We start from the raw sequence: 12,181 nt of genomic DNA, 5'->3' as shown, positions 1-12,181 counted from the left end.
ACCAAAATTAGTTCTTACAGAATCCCATTTCCATATACATATCCAATTTGAGTCTTATATGGCAATACGAGTCTATTTGAAGTAAGTGTAAAATATATAAGAGTTAATAATAATTTGACCAGGGGTCCATATGTTATTTACAGACGTTTAATGTTGTAGTCTACGGTATTATGCAGAATCTGATTCTCATTCGGAAGATATACATGGGTCATATGTCATAGGTCATACAGTATGTCAGATACAGAATACATCAGGTTTACCAAGTATGATAGCATCAAAACATAATGTGGTAATGTGATATTCAATCATTTTCAAAAGGTAATAGGTCACTGACCAAACCCACTTCATGTATAGCGTTCTTTACACCATTCTGGGCTTAATAACCGATTTTGATGATAATATATATATATATATATATATATATATATATATATATATATATATATATATATATATATATATATATATATATAATATATATATATATATATATATATATATATACATATATATATATATATATATATATATATATATATATTAAGACAGAGCGATTCAACTGATAGGGATCTACAATAATGACACACACGCACACACATACACACGCACACAAATGATGAAAGTTACTTTGCTTTCGAAAAGAATTGTTACTTTATGATTTTATTTTTTATTGGCAACGAGCCCAGCATAAAGACGACCAAACTATCGCCAAGAACGAGGTTAGATTGCGACTGTAGGTCGAGTCAACTTTATCTGCAGGACGGTGTCGACGACTAATCGTATGGAGCTAAACTTTGGTAAAATTGTCTCTGTCAACAGATATCTGGATGGGTATAATTAGAATGATTTAAAGGCTGTTTGGAGATTCATATATGCGCAAAAGTAATTAAAAATCGTGACTTCTTTCTCTCACATCTATTTCAGACCAATCTGGGAAACACAGGCTGCTCTGAGCACCGATAGGACCACATATGGTCTCGGTCGCTTCAAACACAGCGATACTTCCCCACTGTCTGTTTTGAAACATGCAGTGTATGTTTTTGAGGTGTATGTCCGTTGCATTCCACCTCTAACATGTATAAGGGTAATATCGCGAGACTTTTAGGTTAACTCAAATGTCGGTCGTTAACCTACTTCGATCGGTCAGTTCCTGATTCATTCGTGAAAATGTGCGGGCGAAACTTTGCATTTGCCGTTTATAAAGTTTGGATTCTGAATTAAGTGTGAGAATCCGGTTAATCAAAGGTAACGCCCGACATGCTTTTGATGTTACAACTGGTACGACCTCGTAATTTTTTTTAACGCAGGTGTGTGGGTTGAACTACAATCCTACACTACGTTGCGATGTTACAAAGGTAGGACACCAATGACTCGAATGCGCCTGCAAAAATTACAAATGCATTTCATGTACGCCTTGCTAAAACTACGTATTCGTTTTACTCGCCAATGAATGAAGTCTCTTAAACTGTACCTCCAGGCCCCTTTGTGGTCTTTTCTGTGACTCGCATTGCGTTTCCATCATGACGTATGACGAGATTATCCCTTTTCCACATTTCTTAGATTTAGAGCAATGACTGCGCACGACACGAGGGGTTGGAAATCTGTAGGTGGCTATGATGTTTTGAGACTATTTTTCACGGATAATGGCCGACTTAAAAATAGCCCAATACCGCATGGTTCAAGCAGGCCGTTGTTCTATAAAACAGCCCACGTACTTTGACAGTAAAATGCAGAAATCTGGAGGTGGAAAAATCATTCATATATGTCTTCGTTGTGGCATAGTAGAATGACGTCGTTAGGTATTGTCATGTTGGACAATCCCAGTTGCTTCACTGAGAAGGCGGTTTATTATATTTTGGGCATTCTCGCTCTATTGTCGAATTTGAGTGCGGTTGCGTGATTGCCTAAGGTGTTTGGCAGTAAATCTGTCACGTGACGTACTTGATTTTGAACACAAACTGATCATTCCTTACGTCGTGCTAATACAGCGGGGCATATCACATATTGATACTGAAGTTCAAAGTATATGCGCATCAACAGCTGGCCAAGACCACGGGCGCACGGGGTGTCCAATGTAACTGACACGCGCAGAAAAATTGGCTGCACACCTGATACTCCACAGGTTTGGGTTTACCTGTCTGGAACGTTCCTTTTAGAGTACCCTTTCTTTGAAAATTCGGAAAATGTGACCAGATTTACCAGGTCGTGTGTTTGCCGTTTACGAAAGAGAGGCTCGGCGTAGCCATGCAACTATTGCACGAATTATACACGAATTACTGAGCTTCACGTTTAAGTGTGCTGGTCAAATAGCAAATAGCTGATAAACTCTTGGAAATACAAAGTTGTGGTTTAATACCGTGTGTTGACGTAGGCCACGGAGTTCAAGGGTTTCTGATTTGGAAAACGCACACGTCGAGCAAATTGTCAGCGTGGAGCACTGTATAAAGAATAACAATTGCATTTTACTGCAGCAACAAAATAAAACTGTAAGAAAAACAACGAAACAACAACAACAACCACAACAACAAATATAGTAATAGAAGAGTTCATTATGGTTACGACGGCGATGATGATGATGATGATGATAATGATGATGATGATGATGATGATGATGATGATGATGATGATGACGACGACGACGACGATGATAATGATTGTAGTGATAATGTCGGTTTGTCCCCTCTCGGTATTGTCGCCAAGTTTTATGAGAAAACTAAGACGAAAGGTAACAATCGTTAAAAATAACGTTACATGTCAAATTAGAATCAAAAGTTACAGGCATAATATTAGGATATAGTGTCAGAAATGCGAGAATAAATATGTTGACGATTAAAACCAACCTCAATACGAAAATGGCGTCTTTCCGTAGTTCAAAGTATAAAATTGATGGGTAAAGCGTACATACACCATAAATGAACTGAAAATGCTCCCGTGTTTCAGTATATGCTGCGTGGTGTCTGTAAATTGACCGTTTTCTCTGAAATTTTTGCCATGAATTTTAAACTTCACGAAAATTGTCATGATTAACACCACGAGTGATATTCATCAGGTAAGGTCTCAATTGGAAATATCATTAAGTATGTAGATTAGTAATTAGCTGAAATTAAATGCAAAATTTCTTCCACTTATGTCATATCATTGTATCATCACGATGTGTAGTAAGTTTAATTGCCTTTGGTCAAGTCCTTCACGTTTCATATGCCAAATTGTGAAAGTTCATTAAATATGCAAATTGCCTGATATAAAAATGCTCTGACTACTACTTTATCATCACCTCATCAATACACACAGCAAGTTTCATCAACGATTGGCTGAGTCCTTCCAGTTCAATGTACTGGATTTAGAAGCTCATGAAATATGCAAATACAAGTTTTAAACCAAAAAATATGCAAATTGATATTAATCTGCAAGCTACACCCACAAAAAGCTAATCAGTTCCCGCCATTTTCAAACAGAGACTATATAAGCTAACCAGGTTTGATAAGTCGTTCCTGAGATATCGCACCAACAGACGCACAGACGGACATTGGTGCGACAATATCTCATGTGTGATTGTTAACACGTGACCTAACATGGGTGCTTGTCAGCGTGCCTTAGCATAAATGTGTGTATGAACACCTATCGGTGCGTGCGTGCATAGGTGAGTATGATAGCGGGTTATTCCGTTTTGAGTGGGTGCAACTTGCTCTGTGGGCGACAGTTTCAAAAGTTGGCCACTGACATTCCTACTGCAGTTCGATGGATTGATTTACCAAAAGCCAGCATTTTTCGTACAATTACGTCACTCTCGACAAATCTTCACAGCACACTGGTGTGAGTTACAAATCTGTCAGCAGTTGAATGTCCTGGACGATAATTGAGTGGGCAGTCTTTTTCGCATCACCAAAACTTAAAACCGATTGTTCCAGACGTCACAGTATAGGAGTGGGTGCTTAGCTAAATGGGATTGACATTCTTCAAGATAGTCTGCCACCATACGGAGGTCTTCGTCCGACTTGAGAAAGACGTATGTCCCTGTGTGGGAAAGTTGTGTTGTAATGCTTTAATTTCACTGGATGTGGGTTTAAACGTTCCCGTACAATAGAAACAAGACATATTTCTATTGGAGCAATGATAAGGAAAAGAATCATAAGAAAAAGTCCAACTGAAAATTCTGCATGCAGCATTTGAAGTAGGCGGAACTGAGAAAACTGAGAAATGAACAAGATGTCGAAGGGTTTCATTGGCAAAACGTTGTGATTGAAGTGGAGAGGGGCACTGAAAAATGTACCGGATATCCATCACCAAACTACCACCACCATCACCACCACCAAAACCACCAACCATCAAACCACCAATCACCAACTACAAAAATCACCAACCACTGAAAACCACCACTACCTCCATCATCATCATCATCATCATCATCATCATCATCATCATCATCATCATCATCATCATCATCATATATTGGGAAGATATGACAGATTTTCATGCAAACATGAAAATATTGGCATCCCATCGATCTACATTGTCTCGGGTATAAAGGACATCGTTCAATGACAAGGAATAATGACAAAGGCCAAACTTCACATGTCGCTAGCTGTAGGGTGTAAGTTGTTCGTTCCACTTGACCTCTGTTGGTTTATTCTGAGTGTGTCTGCTTAGTCATGGCAAAATATTCTAAAATTAATTCATGATTTAAAGTTTAACATCTACTTTAATAATATTTTATGGCAACAACGATAAAAAGGTTAGCATTCGCCCAAGAGTAGTCTCTTTTCAGTTGTTCAAAGCAAACCACAGAATTTTGACATTCATACAAGTTCAATGGCCGCGATCAAGGGGCACGCAAGATTATTAGAAACGTGTAGGGTTTTCTATCTGTTATATGAGTTTGTCATCTAGGATATTTTCCTAAAAGCGTATTTGTAAAAATTGCCCCCCCCCCCCGGCAGAGGTGTACAGGAAAACAGAAAGCCAACAAATGTAAAATTTGAAAAAAAAACCCAAAAAACCCGAGGTGGGCGAGTGCCAGAATACTTACCGTGGCATACTCGGAGAAAAAAGGCAGCAAATAGATCACGATAGAACGCGGGCGGCACAATTTTTTTTTTTTTTTTTTTTTTTTTTGGGGGGGGGGGGTATCGCATTCTACCTAACGCCCTGCGTTTCTACCGTACGTACGCGTGACCCCCGCTCCCGGTGGAAGCGAGCACGCCCAAACACGCATAAAACCATGTAAAGGGCAAAACTTCAGGGGGAAAACTGCGACGGTCACTCAAAAAATCTAGCCTCTATACCGAATAAATCAACGAAAATGTGAATGGTCATCAGACCAAATACGATAATGGCTTAATTCACCAGGACAAAACTTAAGGCCTTTACAGTGGAGAATTGACGAAGTGGTAATCCTGATGTTTGAATAAGAATGTTCTGAAACTTTAACTCGAGAGAGAGCCTGGCTCCAGTACTTTTTTTCTGGCAACTGAGCGGCGAACGCCAATTTGTGGCAATAGTAAGCTCAGTACATGAATTTGGTCGCACGGACCGATGCGATTTAAACTCATTCGATCGGAAGGAAATCTCACACAGGCCACCTAGGACACGCATTCAATTTACCTATTTGTTTTAAAGTATCCCATGGGATCGACGAGTCACGCACAACGAAAGGAAAAGCGTCGTCTACTTCACAAAACAAATTTGGTCCTCAATTAAGACCTGCCTTTATCTGTCAGTAGAACACCGTGTCGAAAATATTGACTGGTTATCTATGAGAAAGTTAAGTTTAGCGTACCAGAGGAAAAGTGACTGCAAGGTTCTTAACCTTAGAATAATGTTCTATTACAGGCCAGTGACATTTCCATCGCTCCGTCACTGCCTCCGTCAAGTGATTCACGGAAAGTCAGGCCCGGCTTACAATTACGTCACACCAGGCTTTTCATATTGTACATCGGTACTGATACTACGCATCTAGCGCAGTTGAACGCTCTCGACAGTGGGCGTATAGGTAAGTTGCGCTCATGCCATCAAACCCTAAGTCGATAATTAGCAACGTCATAATATCATAGTGGGTGCTAACCGAAGGGAGACTGACGTTCTCCCGGTCAGGCCATTACGGAATTGACGTTCTCGTCCGATACGGAGATGAGGCACATTTTCGACGATGATTTCGTCACAATATCTCTAAACTCAGTATGATGACCAGGAGAAAAAAAACTGTAATAAAGAGAAAATGCTTAAATTTTACTGGATATGATGCTGAAATACGCAAGAACGGCACATCTACTGTAGGTCCCCATTGAATAGTTCTTATGGACATACATGAATATTGGTCCCATTTCGATTTATTTTTAAAAGAGGCCGTTACGGGAGAATTTACGCAGTCATATCTTGATTTGAAGTGCGAAATGGGCATTTGAACTTTACCCAACGAGCAAGGAAAGCCCAATTATTATCAGCCGCAAAGCTGTGTTGAGTGAGTCTGGTGGAAAGATGGTGTCGTATAGCCCCACCGGGGAAATTGACTGCCTATTCCATGACCACACACTCTATCACCCACGTTCACACGGGTAAAAAGAACCGACGGGAGAGTTTGGACCATCCTTTTATATTGCTGTGCCTTTTGGCTGGATGAGAGTACCATGTTGTGTATACCTTACAGATATTCCAAATCAGCTCACCATTATCGGATTGGCAGCGTTAGTATGGAAAATATTTTCATTTTCCCCAATGCAGAAGTTCAACTTCACATAAATAACCACATTAAAGCCTGATAATCGAAGGCTGTAACATTTTGACAATTGTCTTACAGGCGATCTCCAGTTACCATGTTCTTGGTCATCTCTTATCCCTTACTTAATCTTTAATCAGAATCTTTTTTTTTGTATTTAAGTTGTTTTATTGGTAACATTTTCTTTAGTAACAGTAACTTAAGTTAAAATGAAGTACAGTGCTTAGTTATCTACAATTGTGTGTAAAATTGAAATCCATTTGCTGCAGTGTCTCTCTAATTTGTCTTTTTCCAGAGCTATTTCGTACTCTAGATGGTAGTTGAATTTCACTTGCAACATAAAAGCTGCAAAGAGTGGTTTACTCTGTTTCATTTTCATAGCATAGATGTGTCTTTTGGCTAACGGTAGCAAGCGATTATGAATGTCAGAGTAACCGTCAACACCAAAGAGCACTTCATTTAAGCTGTGTCTCTTGAACAAACTGAGAGGTCCCTCAAAAAAAGGCGTGAAAGTCATTCCAGAAGGTCTCAGTGAATTTACAGGTGTAGAAAAGATGATCTGGTGTCTCGTTGCTGTTTTTGACAGAATGAACAGAGCTGTGATTGATCCATGCCTCTTCTGGATAGATCGTAGTTTGAGTACAGGATATGATGAAGCAGTTTGAACTGGAATTCACGTGTTTTTGTGTCTATAGCTACCTGTGGGAGACCATGGTCCAGTAAAGTCATATTCTCTACCATAATAGCGTTCATTAATTGGATTTAATTCATCTTTACTGTAAATGGCATCTCTGATGCTCTCCCTGGTAACTTTGTTGGAGGATTGATAGTGACAATTAAAAAACACATGTTCATCTTTAAACACCGGTTCAACCAGCAATGGTTTTGGCCATTTAACTCTGAGACATTTAATTACTACGTAAAGAAATCAGAATCTTTACTTTCGTCCAGAGAGACGAATTTCCAAAACTGCTGTTTCTTTTCCCCGAATTCAACTGCAAAATATGATTGGTATCCGCTGTCCGTGTTAAAGGGTGTTGAATAGCGATATATTAAGAACGTGGGAACATTCAAAGTAGGTCAGCGGAAGGAAGGATGGTCTGCTTTGGCATCAGACGATGGATGGATGGCAGACAGTACTATCGTCCAAACTAATGGAACAGACTCAGTGAAAATTAAACTTGTGAAGGAAGTTCATGCTTTGATTGTGTGCCATCGATATGTAGAGCAGGGGGATGGAGTGTGTTGTAAAGAAAAGACGAACAACAATTTTATCCCTGCTTCGTGGTACAGGAGGAACAACAGCTGCTATTATAAGGGGCAAAAAACAAAAACAAAAAGAAACGGGGCGAATATCCTTGTCATTTTCATTAACCTCCACCCCCGAAGTTTGATATTGACGCACGAGGTAAAATTTATCCCGTCCAATTGAAGCTATGAACCGACTGATCACATATACTTTTGTGATGGGGAGATTACTATATTAATTTCAGATGAAGTGTGATTGAGAATTGATAAGAAGTGGGTATGCCAAAGGATGACGGTTTAAAAAAAGACTCCATGCGGGGGTTGGGGTGGAGATGCAGCCATCAACACCCTGAAAGCATCAGCAACTCTACAAATCGAGATCATATTCAGAAATATGTAAAATTGTGTTGTAACGTTTTTCGTTAAGTTGACGTATGGCCATGCCGTTGAGTTGCCTTCGTTGACAAAATAAAAAAACCTGAAATTTCATTCAGTGATATCGTGTGGAAGTGCCATATAAATAGCTAAATTACTTCTGTGAATTGTCGCCTTGAGTAACCAACCACCACTGAACTGTACAAGGCCGCTAAGTTAAATATTTATATTTCGATTTTGCTTCATGTCAATGTACAGTCATATTCTTTTCAAGGGTGAACGATTCTTAATCGTTTGTGAGTGTGGCGCCAATTCGGAAAACAGTCTCTACATTGTGTGCAAATTTTCGATTATTCTGCACCGCTGGCCTACATGCTCCATCAAGTATATCATTGATATTTTATAAAACGCGATAACAAGGGGGATAACAATTGCGTTTCTCGCGATTAATTCCGTGAGACAAGCCCGCCGTATACTCTGTACTCTCAAGGGAAATTCCGATGAAAATCAACAGTTTGCTATATATGCAGACTTGTGCAGAAAGACACCACTATTCAACAAATGGGGAAGTAATTCGCCAATTGTAAACATTTCCGGTCCGACAACGGAAATTGGGGAATACGCGCAATGTTGTAGTAAACAGGATCTACCTGTTTTGACTGAACATCTGAACATTATTTTTATGCACATCGCGTCATATGTTATGTGTCGGTCGAAGGATTTCACCTGTAGTTAAAAAAAATCATTGCCATAATAGATGGTTGTGGCGTTGGTCTTCCAAATACATACGGTTGTCCAGAAATCGAAATGATATGGTCGCTCGCGGCAAGTACAATAGATTTTAACAAAAGAAAAAAGGTTTTCACTGATAACTTTGTAAATGACAGGTATATATGTTGAAAAATATCTAAGAATCTGTGTTCATATCCTTGCAACCCAGATCGAGAATTTTAAAGCAAAGTTCAATTAGCTTGCTTGCTAATGTTCTGACCCCATTATGTTCCCTCTGCGTGGGTCCAACGGAAATTATACTACAGAATTGACATCGTTTGATCTTGAGCGGTCTAAACAGGGGTTAAACAGAGTATCAATGGAGTGGTGGACACCAGGCTGGGGTGTTTAAGTTATTTACAAAATATAAAGATTAGAGAACGCAACATCATTTTAATGAAAGGGTTCGCGGTCTCACCCCGGGATCTGATATAAATATCACATCAAGACAGCAAAATCGAGCGTATTATTGGCGCAGACAAAGCTGCAGAAAGAATGGGTCAAGTTACTAATATGAAATCCTCGACTGGGTTCTTCATATTTTACATTTAAGGCAAAGAAGCAGGTAAAGGTCGGCGAGTTTTGGAAGGCTCATTTACCTGACCTTCAATACTGTTGGCGTTTACAAGTAAAAAGTTAATGGCTGAAGCAAAGGTGTCAATAAAAGTCCGAATAACTTATAATGATTTTCAGGAATTTTCTTGTGATTCAGGGTATTTAAGAAGTTCTCACTGGCTGTCTACTTTTTCTACCTTATTGTTAAAACTTTACTTTCCAAATTTGTAATGGTTCAACATCATCAAAGCCTTGTTTCAGATTGATGATTGGCGAAAAATTTTAGTAATCAATATTTACACATTGACACCGACACCCTGAACTTCAGTGAGGTAGCTTTACGCCCTCTATGGCAAACTTCCAATTTTGTGGAGCGCCCTCAAAGATTGTGTTATCACTACTTAACCTTTTCTCCTCCTCCAGACTTTGATACGTCATTCTTGATCCAGAAGACAGTAGGGCCTATGTATGGTGAAATGGGGTGAAGACGTGAAAGGGTCAGGTGTAAAAGCTTAAAGCAGTGGACTTCATTTCTCATTTCACAATTAACCTATTTTAGAGTGAGAAAAATCTCCCAGAATAGATCCTCCATACTAGTTATGAGTTATGGCTTAGTTTGGCAATATATATATATATTTTTTTTTATATATATATATATATATATATATATATATATATATATATATATATATATTATATATATATAATATATATATATATATATATATATATATATATATTATATATATATATATATATAATATATATATATATATATATATATATATATATATATATATATATATATATATATATATATATATAAACCGTACTCTCTGTGCCCAAGTTCAGAGGTTGCCATAAAGCCATTATGGTGATAACCGGGAGGGCACATTGTATACATTTGTGTATATATATATATATATATATATATATATATATATATATATATATATATATATATATATATATATATATATATATATATATATATATATATATATATATATACATATATATATATATATATATATATATATATGCTTGTGTTTGTGCTTGTGTTTGCGTGTATGTGTAAGTGTATGTATCTGTGTATGTGTATCTATACAGGTATGTACATGAGTATGCATATATATCAGAACTCAATTCCTCTAGTATTTCCTCCACATCCTGAGCTTTTTGATTCTTGAAAACTTGCTAGCAAAACTGCATTCAATCAGAGTTTTTTTCCATCCTTTCAAAAAAAACTTTAAAAGTTTTTGATATCCCACATTGATGACATCACTTTCATCATTTGTACAAAACTCTCTTGAGGGACTGTGGAGTCTGGCATTCTTTCCAGTTTCTCCAATTTACTTTTAGTCAAAATATCCCCTACAGTGTGTTTCACGTAAGTACCGCAACTCAGCGTATGAGACGGACACAATCCACATACAAAACAAAAGATTAGCTTGGGTATCACGACACATTTGAAAGTCACTGACTCATTGATTAATCACAGTAAACAAGCATGGAGCACTTGCTCTGTCTAGACTGAGAGATACACTTGATCTACAATATAACTGTTTTTTTGGTTTCAGCTTCAAGCTGAAATGAATTGAAATGACACATGTTTTGCTAATGAACGTAACCCAGAGACTTAGGGTCACTTTATTACTGTTCTAAAAATATATGTTTTGATGTATGTTACGGTGTGTGTGTTTTGTGTAATTTTTTTAAATTTTGAGGTGCATTACAGCAAAATGTGTGGCTTTTTATTTAGTTTCAGTTGAGAAAACCTTCAGCTCTTTAATTCTCAGCTGAAATTGTAAAAACAGTTACATTGTAGATCAAGTATATGTCTCAGTCCTGACAGAGCAGCTGCCCCATGCTGGTTTACTGTAATTAATCAATGAGTTGGTGGCTTTGAAATGTGTCATGGTAACCGAGCTAATCATTTGTGTTGAAGGTGCAATGTGTCCGTCTCATACACTGAGTTGTGGTACTTATGTGAAACACACTGTAGCTGTAGGGCCATAGCTGTGCTGATGGTTTTCCGGCGGGTTTTCTGTCTTTTCACATGCTGATTTTGACTTTGATGACTTTTTCACACCGCTACCTCAGCTATGGTAGATTCTATACATGCGCAACTGAATCCATGCACAATCAGATAGTTGCGTGTGCTTTTTTGACCATTTCGCATCGAATTTACAATCTGCCAACACTCATAGATAGCCAGATTATCAGTGACTCACCATAGCCAAAATCGTGACAACATTCACCTAAAAACTACTGTTTCGTGACGTTTTCCATCATGACTACCGGGTAACTGTGTTTTTTTCACAGTATAACTGCTTGACAAGGTTGTGTAAACCACGTCACTACAGTCATCTCAACTGTGACCTTTAAACTTTTATCACATGACGATGGCAAACTGAATGGAAATTGAAATTGACATTAAAAAAACTTTAAATAACATAAATTTTCTTTTGAGAGCAAGATCTTCAAATTGTGAGACAGAGCAAAGTACATCAAAAGGAA

The sequence above is a fragment of the Ptychodera flava genome, chromosome 20 (assembly GCF_041260155.1).
Source record: "Ptychodera flava strain L36383 chromosome 20, AS_Pfla_20210202, whole genome shotgun sequence".
NCBI lineage: Eukaryota > Metazoa > Hemichordata > Enteropneusta > Ptychoderidae > Ptychodera > Ptychodera flava.
Note: the sequence above shows the minus strand (reverse complement) of the source record.